Raw genomic sequence first — 12347 nt, 5'->3', positions numbered from 1 at the left:
TTTGGCATAAGACAAGGTGGTGTTCTCAGCCAATGGCACATGAGTGGTGATGTGTTCTCAGCCTTTGGCTAAGAAAGTGGGTGTTCTCAGCCAATGGCAGAGAGCGGTGGTGTTCTCAGCCATATGGCTAAAAAAGTGGTGTTCTCAGCCAATGGCACAGTGGTGGTGTTCTCAGCCATTTGGCTAAGGAAGTGGTGTTCTCAGCCAGTGGCACAGAGCGGTGGTGTTCTCAGCCTTTTAGCTAAGAAAGTGGTGTTCACAGCCAATGGCACAGAGTGGTGGTGTTCTCAACCATTTGGCTAAGAAAGTGGTCTTCTCAGCCAATGGCATAGAGTGGTGGTGTTCTCAGCCATATGGCTAAGAAAGGGTATTCTCAGCGAATGGCACAGAGTGGTGGTGTTCTCAGCCATTTGGCTAAGAAAGTGGTGTTCTCAGCCAATGGCTCAGAGTGGTGGTGTTCTCAGCCATTTGGCTAAGAAAGTGGCACAGAGCGGTGGTGTTCTCAGCCTTATGGCTAAGAAAGTGGTGTTCTCAGCCATTTGTCTAAGAAAGTGGTGTTCTCAGCCAATGACACAGAGTGGTGGTGTTCTCAGCCATATGGCTAAGAAAAGTGGTCTTTTAGCCAATGGCACAGAGTGGTGGTGTTCTCAGCCATTGGCTAAGAAAGTGGTGTTCTCAGCAAATGGCACAGAGCGGTGGTGGTCTCAGCCATTTGGCTAAGAAAGTGGTTCTCAGCCAATGGCACAGTGGTGGTGGTGTTCTCAGCCATTTGGCTAAGAAAGAAGTCTTCTCAGCCAATGGCACAGAGTGGTGGTGTTCTTAGCCATATGGCTAAGAAAGTGGTCTTCTCAGCCATATGGCTAAGAGTGGTGGTGTTCTCAGCCATTGGCTAAGAAAGTGTGTTTCTCAGCCATTTGGCCAAGAAAAAGTGGTGTTCTCAGCCATTTGGCTAAGAAAAGTGGGTTCTCAGCCAAGGCACAGAGCGGTGGTGTTCTCAGCCATATGGCTAAGAAAGTGGTGTTTCCGGCCTATGGCACAGAGTGGTGGTGTTCTCTGCCAATGGCACAGAGCGGTGGTGTTCTCAGCCATATGGCTAAGAAAGTGGTGTTTTCGGCCATATGGCACAGAGTGGTGGTGTTCTCAGCCATTTGGCTAAGAAAGTGGTCTTCTCAGCCATATGGCTCAGAATGGTGGTGTTCTCAGCCATTTGGCTAAGAAAGTGGCACAGAGCGGTGGTGTTCTCAGCCTTATGGCTAAGAAAGTGGTGTTCTCAGCCATCTGGCTCAGAAAAAGTGGTGTTCTCAGCCATATGGCTAAGAAAGTGGTGTTCTCAGCCATATGGCACAGAGTGGTGGTGTTCTCAACCATATGGCTCAGAAAGTGGTGTTCTCAGCCAATGGCACAGAGTGGTGGTGTTCTCAGCCATTTGGCTAAGAAAGTGGTGTTTCGGCCATATGGCACAGAGTGGTGGTGTTTCCTCAGCCATTTGGCTAAGAAGTGGTCTTCTCAGCCATATGGCTCAGAGTGGTGGTGTCTCAGCCATTGGCTAAGAAAGTGGTGTTCTCAGCCATTGGCCAAGAAAAAGTGGTGTTCTCAGCCATTGGCTAAGAAAGTGGTGTTCTCAGCCAATGGCACAGAGCGGTGGTGTTCTCAGCCATATGGCTAAGAAAAGTGGTGTTTTCAGCCATGGCTACAGAGTGGTGGTGTTCTCAGCCAATGGCACAGAAGCGGTGGTGTTCTCAGCCATTGGCTAAGAAAGTGGTGTTCTCAGCCATATGGCACAGAGTGGTGGTGTTCTCAGCCATTTGGCAAGAAGTGGTGTTCTCAGCCATATGGCTCAGAATGGTGGTGTTCTCAGCCATTTGGCTAGAAAGTGGCACAGAAGCGGGAGGGTGTTCTCAGCCTTATGGCTAAGAAAGTGGTGTTCTCAGCCATATGCACAGAGTGGTGGTGTTCTCAGCCATTTGGCTAAGAAAGTGTGTTCTCAGCCATTGGCACAGAGTGGTGGTGTTCTCAGCATTTGGCTAAGAAAGTGGTGTTCTCAGCCAATGGCACAGAGTGGTGGTGTTCTCAGCCATCTGGCTAAGAAGTGGTGTTCTCAGCCAATGGCACAGAGCGGTGGTGTTCTCGCCATATGGCTAAGAAAGTAGGTCTTCACAACCATATGGCACAGAGCTGGTGGTGTTCTTCAGCCATTTGGCTAAGAAAGGGTGTTCCTCAGCCAATGGCACAGAGTGGGTGTTCTCAGCCATTTGGCTAAGAAAGGTAGTCTCTCAGCCATATGGCACAGAGTGGTGGTGTTCTCAGGCTTTTGGCTAAGAAAGTGGTGTTCTCAGCCAATGGCACAGAGAGTGGTGTTCTCAGGCATATGCTAAGAAAGTGGTGTTCTCAGCCAATGGCACAGAGTGTGGTGTTCTCAGCCATTTGGCTAAGAAAAGTGGTGTTCTCAACCAATGGCACAGAGCGGTGGTTCTCAAGCCATATGGCTAAGAAAGTGCGTGTTCTCAGCCATTTGGCTAAGAAAAAGTGGTGTTCTCAGCCATATGGCTAAGAAAAAGTGGTGTTCCAGCCATGATGGGCACAGAGTGGTGGTGTTCTCAGCCTTTTGGCTAAGAAAGTGGTGTTCTCAGCCAATGGCAGAGAGCGGTGGTGTTCTCAGCCATATGGCTAAAAAAGTGGTGTTCTCAGCCAATGGCACAGTGGTGGTGTTCTCAGCCATTTGGCTAAGGAAGTGGTGTTCTCAGCCAGTGGCACAGAGCGGTGGTGTTCTCAGCCTTTTAGCTAAGAAAGTGGTGTTCACAGCCAATGGCACAGAGTGGTGGTGTTCTCAACCATTTGGCTAAGAAAGTGGTCTTCTCAGCCAATGGCATAGAGTGGTGGTGTTCTCAGCCATATGGCTAAGAAAGTGGTATTCTCAGCGAATGGCACAGAGTGGTGGTGTTCTCAGCCATTTGGCTAAGAAAGTGGTGTTCTCAGCCAATGGCTCAGAGTGGTGGTGTTCTCAGCCATTTGGCTAAGAAAGTGGCACAGAGCGGTGGTGTTCTCAGCCTTATGGCTAAGAAAGTGGTGTTCTCAGCCATTTGGCTAAGAAAGTGGTGTTCTCAGCCATATGACACAGAGTGGTGGTGTTCTCAGCCATATGGCTAAGAAAAAGTGGTATTTTTAGCCAATGGCACAGAGTGGTGGTGTTCTCAGCCATTTGGCTAAGAAAGTGGTGTTCTCAGCAAATGGCACAGAGCGGTGGTGTTCTCAGCCATTTGGCTAAGAAAGTGGTGTTCTCAGCCAATGGCACAGAGTGGTGGTGTTCTCAGCCATTTGGCTAAGAAAGTGGTGTTCTCAGCCAATGGCACAGAGCGGTGGTGTTCTCAGCCATATGGCTAAGAAAGTGGTGTTTTCGGCCATATGGCACAGAGTGGTGGTGTTCTCAGCAAATGGCACAGAGCGGTGGTGTTCTCAGCCATATGGCTAAGAAAGTGGTGTTTTCGGCCATATGGCACAGAGTGGTGGTGTTCTCAGCCATTTGGCTAAGAAAGTGGTCTTCTCAGCCATATGGCTCAGAGTGGTGGTGTTCTCAGCCATTTGGCTAAGAAAGTGGTGTTCTCAGCCATTTGGCCAAGAAAAAGTGGTGTTCTCAGCCATTTGGCTAAGAAAGTGGTGTTCTCAGCCAATGGCACAGAGCGGTGGTGTTCTCAGCCATATGGCTAAGAAAGTGGTGTTTTCGGCCTTATGGCACAGAGTGGTGGTGTTCTCAGCCAATGGCACAGAGCGGTGGTGTTCTCAGCCATATGGCTAAGAAAGTGGTGTTTTCGGCCATATGGCACAGAGTGGTGGTGTTCTCAGCCATTTGGCTAAGAAAGTGGTCTTCTCAGCCATATGGCTCAGAATGGTGGTGTTCTCAGCCATTTGGCTAAGAAAGTGGCACAGAGCGGTGGTGTTCTCAGCCTTATGGCTAAGAAAGTGGTGTTCTCAGCCATCTGGCTCAGAAAAAGTGGTGTTCTCAGCCATATGGCTAAGAAAGTGGTGTTCTCAGCCATATGGCACAGAGTGGTGGTGTTCTCAACCATATGGCTAAGAAAAAGTGGTGTTCTCAGCCATATGGCTCAGAGTGGTGGTGTTCTCAGCCATTTGGCTAAGAAAGTGGCACAGAGCGGTGGTGTTCTCAGCCTTATGGCTAAGAAAGTGGTGTTCTCAGCCATTTGGCTAAGAAAGTGATGTTCTCAGCCATATGGCACAGAGTGGTGGTGTTCTCAGCCATATGGCTAAGAAAAGTGGTATTCTCAGCCAATGGCACAGAGTGGTGGTGTTCTCAGCCATTTGGCTAAGAAAGTGGTGTTCTCAGCAAATGGCACAGAGCGGTGGTGTTCTCAGCCATTTGGCTAAGAAAGTGGTGTTCTCAGCCAATGGCACATAGTGGTGGTGTTCTCAGCCATTTGGCTAAGAAAGTGGTGTTCTCAGCCAATGGCACAGAGCGGTGGTGTTCTCAGCCATATGGCTAAGAAAGTGGTGTTTTCGGCCATATGGCACAGAGTGGTGGTGTTCTCAGCCAATGGCACAGAGCGGTGGTGTTCTCAGCCATATGGCTAAGAAAGTGGTGTTTTCGGCCATATGGCACAGAGTGGTGGTGTTCTCAGCCATTTGGTTAAGAAAGTGGTCTTCTCAGCCATATGGCTCAGAGTGGTGGTGTTCTCAGCCATTTGGCTAAGAAAGTGGCACAGAGCGGTGGTGTTCTCAGCCTTATGGCTAAGAAAGTGGTGTTCTCAGCCATTTGGCCAAGAAAAAGTGGTGTTCTCAGCCATTTGGCTAAGAAAGTGGTGTTCTCAGCCAATGGCACAGAGTGGTGGTGTTCTCAGCCATTTGGCTAAGAAAGTCGTGTTCTCAGCCATTGGCACAGAGTGGTGGTGTTCTTAGCCATTTGGCTAAGAAAGTGGTGTGCTCAGCCAATGGCACAGATTGGTGGTGTTCTCAGCCATTTGGCTAAGAAAGTGGTGTTCTCAGCCAATGGCACAGAGTGGTGGTGTTCTCAGCCATTTCGCTAAGAAAGTCGTGTTCTCAGCCATATGGCACAGAGTGGTGGTGTTCTCAGCCATTTAGCTAAGAAAGTGGTGTTCTCAGCCAATGACACAGAGCGGTGGTGTTCTCAGCCATATGGCTCAGAAAGTGGTGTTCTCAGCCAATGGCACAGAGTGGTGGTGTTCTCAGCCATTTGGCTAAGAAAGTGGTGTTCTCAGCCAATGGCACAGAGCGGTGGTGTTCTCAGCCATATGGCTAAGAAAGTAGTCTTCACAACCATATGGCACAGAGTGGTGATGTTCTCAGCCATTTGGCTAAGAAAGTGGTGTTCTCAGCCAATGGCACAGAGCGGTGGTGTTCTCAGCCATTTGGCTAAGAAAGTAGTCTTCTCAGCCATATGGCACAGAGTGGTGGTGTTCTCAGGCTTTTGGCTAAGAAAGTGGTGTTCTCAGCCAATGGCACAGAGCAGTGGTGTTCTCAGCCATATGGCTAAGAAAGTGGTGTTCTCAGCCAATGGCACAGAGTGGTGGTGTTCTCAGCCATTTGGCTAAGAAAGTGGTGTTCTCAGCCAATGGCACAGAGCGGTGGTGTTCTCAGCCATATGGCTAAGAAAGTGGTGTTTTCGGCCATATGGCACAGAGTGGTGGTGTTCTCAGCCAATGGCACAGAGCGGTGGTGTTCTCAGCCATATGGCTAAGAAAGTGGTGTTTTCGGCCATATGGCACAGAGTGGTGGTGTTCTCAGCCATTTGGCTAAGAAAGTGGTCTTCTCAGCCATATGGCTCAGAGTGGTGGTGTTCTCAGCCATTTGGCTAAGAAAGTGGCACAGAGCGGTGGTGTTCTCAGCCTTATGGCTAAGAAAGTGGTGTTTTCGGCCTTATGGCACAGAGTGGTGGTGTTCTCAGCCAATGGCACAGAGCGGTGGTGTTCTCAGCCATATGGCTAAGAAAGTGGTGTTTTCGGCCATATGGCACAGAGTGGTGGTGTTCTCAGCCATTTGGCTAAGAAAGTGGTCTTCTCAGCCATATGGCTCAGAATGGTGGTGTTCTCAGCCATTTGGCTAAGAAAGTGGCACAGAGCGGTGGTGTTCTCAGCCTTATGGCTAAGAAAGTGGTGTTCTCAGCCATCTGGCTCAGAAAAAGTGGTGTTCTCAGCCATATGGCTAAGAAAGTGGTGTTCTCAGCCATATGGCACAGAGTGGTGGTGTTCTCAACCATATGGCTAAGAAAAAGTGGTGTTCTCAGCCATATGGCTCAGAGTGGTGGTGTTCTCAGCCATTTGGCTAAGAAAGTGGCACAGAGCGGTGGTGTTCTCAGCCTTATGGCTAAGAAAGTGGTGTTCTCAGCCATTTGGCTAAGAAAGTGGTGTTCTCAGCCATATGGCACAGAGTGGTGGTGTTCTCAGCCATATGGCTAAGAAAAAGTGGTATTCTCAGCCAATGGCACAGAGTGGTGGTGTTCTCAGCCATTTGGCTAAGAAAGTGGTGTTCTCAGCAAATGGCACAGAGCGGTGGTGTTCTCAGCCATTTGGCTAAGAAAGTGGTGTTCTCAGCCAATGGCACAGAGTGGTGGTGTTCTCAGCCATTTGGCTAAGAAAGTGGTGTTCTCAGCCAATGGCACAGAGCGGTGGTGTTCTCAGCCATATGGCTAAGAAAGTGGTGTTTTCGGCCATATGGCACAGAGTGGTGGTGTTCTCAGCCAATGGCACAGAGCGGTGGTGTTCTCAGCCATATGGCTAAGAAAGTGGTGTTTTCGGCCATATGGCACAGAGTGGTGGTGTTCTCAGCCATTTGGCTAAGAAAGTGGTCTTCTCAGCCATATGGCTCAGAGTGGTGGTGTTCTCAGCCATTTGGCTAAGAAAGTGGCACAGAGCGGTGGTGTTCTCAGCCTTATGGCTAAGAAAGTGGTGTTCTCAGCCATTTGGCCAAGAAAAAGTGGTGTTCTCAGCCATTTGGCTAAGAAAGTGGTGTTCTCAGCCAATGGCACAGAGTGGTGGTGTTCTCAGCCATTTGGCTAAGAAAGTGGTGTTCTCAGCCAATGGCACAGAGCGGTGGTGTTCTCAGCCATATGGCTAAGAAAGTAGTCTTCACAACCATATGGCACAGAGTGGTGATGTTCTCAGCGATTTGGCTAAGAAAGTGGTGTTCTCAGCCAATGGCACAGAGCGGTGGTGTTCTCAGCCATTTGGCTAAGAAAGTAGTCTTCTCAGCCATATGGCACAGAGTGGTGGTGTTCTCAGGCTTTTGGCTAAGAAAGTGGTGTTCTCAGCCAATGGCACAGAGCAGTGGTGTTCTCAGCCATATGGCTAAGAAAGTGGTGTTCTCAGCCAATGGCACAGAGTGGTGGTGTTCTCAGCCATTTGGCTAAGAAAGTGGTGTTCTCAACCAATGGCACAGAGCGGTGGTGTTCTCAGCCATATGGCTAAGAAAGTGGTGTTCTCAGCCATTTGGCTAAGAAAAAGTGGTGTTCTCAGCCATATGGCTAAGAAAAAGTGGTGTTCTCAGCCATATGGCACAGAGTGGTGGTGTTCTCAGCCTTTTGGCTAAGAAAGTGGTGTTCTCAGCCAATGGCAGAGAGCGGTGGTGTTCTCAGCCATATGGCTAAAAAAGTGGTGTTCTCAGCCATTTGGCTAAGGAAGTGGTGTTCTCAGCCAGTGGCACAGAGCGGTGGTGTTCTCAGCCTTTTAGCTAAGAAAGTGGTGTTCACAGCCAATGGCACAGAGTGGTGGTGTTCTCAACCATTTGGCTAAGAAAGTGGTCTTCTCAGCCAATGGCATAGAGTGGTGGTGTTCTCAGCCATATGGCTAAGAAAGTGGTATTCTCAGCGAATGGCACAGAGTGGTGGTGTTCTCAGCCATTTGGCTAAGAAAGTGGTGTTCTCAGCCAATGGCACAGAGCGGTGGTGTTCTCAACCATTTGGCTAAGAAAGTGGTCTTCTCAGCCATATGGCACAGAGTGGTGGTGTTCTCAGCCATTTGGCTAAGAAAGTGGTGTTCTCAGCCAATGGCACAGAGTGGTGGTGTTCTCAGCCATTTGGCTAAGAAAGTGGTGTTCTCAGCCAATGACACAGAGTGGTGGTGTTCTCAGCCATTTGGCTAAGAAAGTGGTCTTCTCAGCCATATGGCACAGAGTGGTGGTGTTCCCAGCCATTTAGCTAAGAAAGTGGTGTTCTCAGCCAATGACACAGAGCGGTGTTGTTCTCAGCCATATGGCTCAGAAAGTGGTGTTCTCAGCCAATGGCTCAGAGTGGTGCTGTTCTCAGCCATTTGGCTAAGAAAGTGGTGTTCTCAGCCAATGACACAGAGTGGTGGTGTTCTCAGCCATTTGGCTAAGAAAGTGGTCTTCTCAGCCATATGACACAGATTGGTGGTGTTCTCAGCCATTTGGCTAAGAAAGTGGCGTTCTCAGCCAATGGCACAGAGCGGTGGTGTTCTCAGCCATTTGGCCAAGAAAAAATGGATTTCTCAGCCATTTGGCTAAGAAAAAGTGGTGTTCTCAGCCAAGTGGCTAAGAAAAAGTGGTGTTCTCAGCCATATGGCTAAGAAAGTGGTGTTCTCGGCCAATGGCACAGAGCGGTGGTGGTCTGAGCCATTTGGCTAAGAAAGTGGTGTTCTCAGCCATATGGCTAAGAAAGTGGTGTTCTCAGCCATTTAGCTGAGAAAAAGTGGTGTTCTCAGCCATATGGCTCAGAGCGGTGGTGTTCTCAGCCATATGTCTAAGAAAGTGCTGTTCTCATCCATTTGGCTAAGAAAAAGGGGTGTTCTCAGCCATATGGCTAAGAAAAGTGGTGTTCTCAGCCATATGGCTAAGAAAGGGGTGTTCTCAGCCATATGGCTAAGAAAATGGTGTTCTCAGCAATGGCACAGAGCGGTGGTGTTCTCAGCCATTTGGCTAAGAAAAAGTGGTGTTCTCAGCCATTTGGCTAAGAAAAATGGGTGTTCTCAGCCATATGGCTAAGAGAGTGGTGTTCTCATCCATTTCGCGAAGAAAAAGTGTTCTCAGCCATATGCCTCAGAGCGGTGGTGTTCTCAGCCATATGGCTAAGAAAGTGGTGTTCTCAGCCATATGGCACAGAGCGGCTAAGAAAGTGGTGTTCTCAGTCATATGGCTCAGAGCGGTGGTGTTCTCAGCCATATGACTAAGAAAAAGTGGTGTTCTCAGCCATATGGCTCAGAGTGGTGGTGTTCTTAGCCATATGGTTAAGAAAGTGGTGTTCTCTGCCATATGGCACAGAGCGGCTCAAAAAGTGGTGTTCTCAGCTATGTGGCCAAAAAAGTGGTGTTCTCAGTCATATGGCTCAGAGCGGTGGTGTTCTCAGCGATATAACTAAGAAAACGTGGTGTTCTCAGTCATATGGCTAAGAGTGGTGGTGTTCACAGTCATACAGCTAAGAAAGCCATATGCTTGACTCACAGCCAAGCGTACACAAACTGCCGCAACCAGACCGTGAACCCAGTAAAAGCCGCTGCCTCCACCAAGTTCAATGTCACCCACGAGAATCGGCCAGTAGGTACAACTAACCTCCTTCCCGATCTTGTGCTTTGCAGGGGTGAGGAAGCATTCAGCGTGGACGTGACTTGCCCGTTTGACAACCGACCTGCAACGCAGAAAGAAGCCCGCTAGAAGAAAGTGAAGAAGTATGAGCCTGTCCGGTAGTACCTGCTGCGGAAGCTCCAGAAGGTGTCCGTGGAGTCGATAGTGGTCGGACGCTTGGATCATGGGACCTCAAATCGACGGCGTCATGCGCCGCTTCTGCAGCCGAAAGTACCTGCGACTTTTCAAGAAACAAACAGCGAGACAGCCGCAGCATCACGTGATGTGCACGCGCAGCACGTCGCCACCAAGTGATGAAAACTTGTACACTAACACACCCGTCTATGCCAGCCTGAAAAGATCTAACAATACTCAACAAACACTAAACGAACACGCACCTTCTTGTCTGCTCCAAAACTAACATCAAAATTCTAGTACTATATGGTTTTCATGTAAATGACAGTCCTTCTTGGCAAAATTGTACAAACGTTGTACCAAATATTAAAAAAATGTGGGCAGTTTGCACTATAGTCGGCTATAACTTTAGAAGGCAGCGGCATTTGCCCCCTCAGGCGGATGCATACGAGCTTCCACCAATGGGTGCGCACTATAGACTTCCGTCATGAGCCGGCCGGCCGGTGTCCCCGCCGACGGAGAAAATGGCAGCTCGCGCTTCAATTTGGGGCGAGGCGCTTCAGCGGGACTATTTCTTTAGACGCGGAGGCAATCGGCTGCTGCACTTCGGTCATCTGGGCGGGGCCTCTCCTGTCTTCTTAAGTTGTACCCGACTATAGTGGTGCAAGCCTGGGTCACAGCGGAGCTAGTTCTGGCTTTTGGTAAGTGTTGCTAGGTTTCGCTAAGTTTTCGAGGTAATGCATGGCTTGGCTACGTTCGCACTAAGTGTTGCTAGGTTTTGCTAAGTATTGCCATGTTATGAATGGCTTGGCTAGGCTAACACCAAGCGTTGCTAGGTTTTAGGAAGTCTTGTTAGGTTATGCATGGCTTAACTATGCTCATTCTAAGTGTCGCCAATATTTGCTAAGTTTCGCCAAGTTCTTGCGAGGTCATACACGGCCTGGCCGGTATGACACACGCTCCAACAAGTCACACGCATAGTAGCCACAGTACGCCTCATGGTAGCAGTGCACGCGTGCTCACTAGGCGAGAGAGGCGACACGTCTGTCGGCGCTCCGGTTGCTCAGAGCTTTCTAGCAGATCAGTGACGTCACGGCTAGGGCAACACTTGCTTCTCCTCGGCTCGGGAGAGGGAAGGCGAAGCGCACGCATGCCGCGGCCACCCTATGCACGTGTGTAATGCGAGGAGGTTGCGTGGCTCGGCGACGCACACCTGGGCCGAGCTTGCTGTCGGCACGAAACGGACTTACGAAAAGCTTAACAGCTCCGCTGTAAAAAACAAAAACAAAAACTGTTCTTATGAGCCTAATATCAAATACGGGTCATACTTGGACCCGAGATATTCAACTTATTTTCGGAATGGGGTGGGGTGCTTGAAGCTTGCTTCACGCCCGCCACGGTTTGGCCCGGTATTGCACTGACTCTGGGATCGGCCCACTCACCCTTACGGGGGGTGAGAAAACCTTATCAGATACAAATATTACACGCCTTACATGGTACCAGCACTCTAATCTAGCTACAGCTTCCGTTTTTGCGTGCAGCAACTGCCCCGGTAGTAGTAAGTGGTTCGTTGGGAAAGGGAAAGGTTGGCGCTATCTTCTGCAGCCCTTGAGGGAGCACGGCTCAGCGCCAAACCGCCCCGGTAGAGGTGGTTCTTGCACGCGCGCGTGTGGTAAAAGGGCTATTTGAAGGCGTTTATTTGAAGACAAAACGTATACAGCACACGCACCAGGCATGCGCTTGCTGTGAAAGCCCTCTTAAACCATGACAACGATCTAACTAGAGATTTACCCCACAAATTTGCCCCGCCCCCTCTCTAGTACTTGAAAAGCTCAGCCACTGGGCGACAAAGTTCTGCGGGAAAGCCACTCTCAGGAGGCATAGGCTATATTTCTACACGTTACAGAAAAAATAATAACCGATTACAATTACTTCATTCAAAATTTTAACTGATTAATGACCAAATACAGTCACAAAAGGTAATTGAGCAATTACTAAAATTAATCGGTCAGGTTTACGTTATTTTCCTCCCAACTTCTTTTGATATTGCACAAATATGGTAAATAGAACAAGCTACGACCTGTGTGCAACCCTTCACACGTTGTTTATATTCACCTGTGTCGGTGTTCTTCGGTCGGCGGACGTACCAATCATGACAAGCCATCCACCCAAGAAGGCTTTCGCCTTCGATGTTGTCTTCTCTCAGGGGACAAGTCTCGAAGACGTCGTTGACGCGATGGCTTCAATAGAAAGCCTGGAGGAGGTGTACTGCGTCCGACACTTCGGTGGACGCAGCTACCAAGTTACCATAAAAAGTGAAGCCGACATGGCTAAAATAGTTGACGCTGCCAGTTTCGTCATTAGGGAAAAACGCGTCTAAAAGTCACCCAGGTGGCCGTTATGTTTCTCCTGTGCCCTGTCTCCAGCGAAACCCTGGCTCAAGCACTGTCGCCGTACGGTAAGGTGCTTTACATCAGCCGAGGCCCGATGGGCTCGCGTGCACCCGCATGCGACTGTTGCCTGCTCTCTACGGCGTACCTACTCGGAGGCAGCGTCTAAGAACTTTCCGCCTCTGCAGTTAAGCACGCACCCACGTGGCCATCCCAGCAACTCGCCATCCACGTTGGCTTCCACTCAGGAAGATGTGGTAGAATTGCCGCCAGCTGAAACGC

General features: G+C 49.5%; 1 non-coding gene across 1 annotated transcript; it reads left to right on the top strand.

Annotated features, from left to right (window-relative positions):
• The first annotated feature begins 10927 nt into the window (after nt 1–10927).
• On the top strand, nt 10928–11118 carry LOC119459774 (U2 spliceosomal RNA). Its single transcript, XR_005193802.1, has one exon. It is a non-coding gene; the product is annotated as a U2 spliceosomal RNA (small nuclear RNA).
• Nucleotides 11119–12347: the final 1229 nt, after the last annotated feature.

This window comes from Dermacentor silvarum, chromosome 7 (genome assembly GCF_013339745.2).
Source record: "Dermacentor silvarum isolate Dsil-2018 chromosome 7, BIME_Dsil_1.4, whole genome shotgun sequence".
Classification (NCBI taxonomy): Eukaryota; Metazoa; Arthropoda; class Arachnida; order Ixodida; family Ixodidae; genus Dermacentor; species Dermacentor silvarum.
This window is presented reverse-complemented; position numbering and strand designations above follow the sequence as displayed.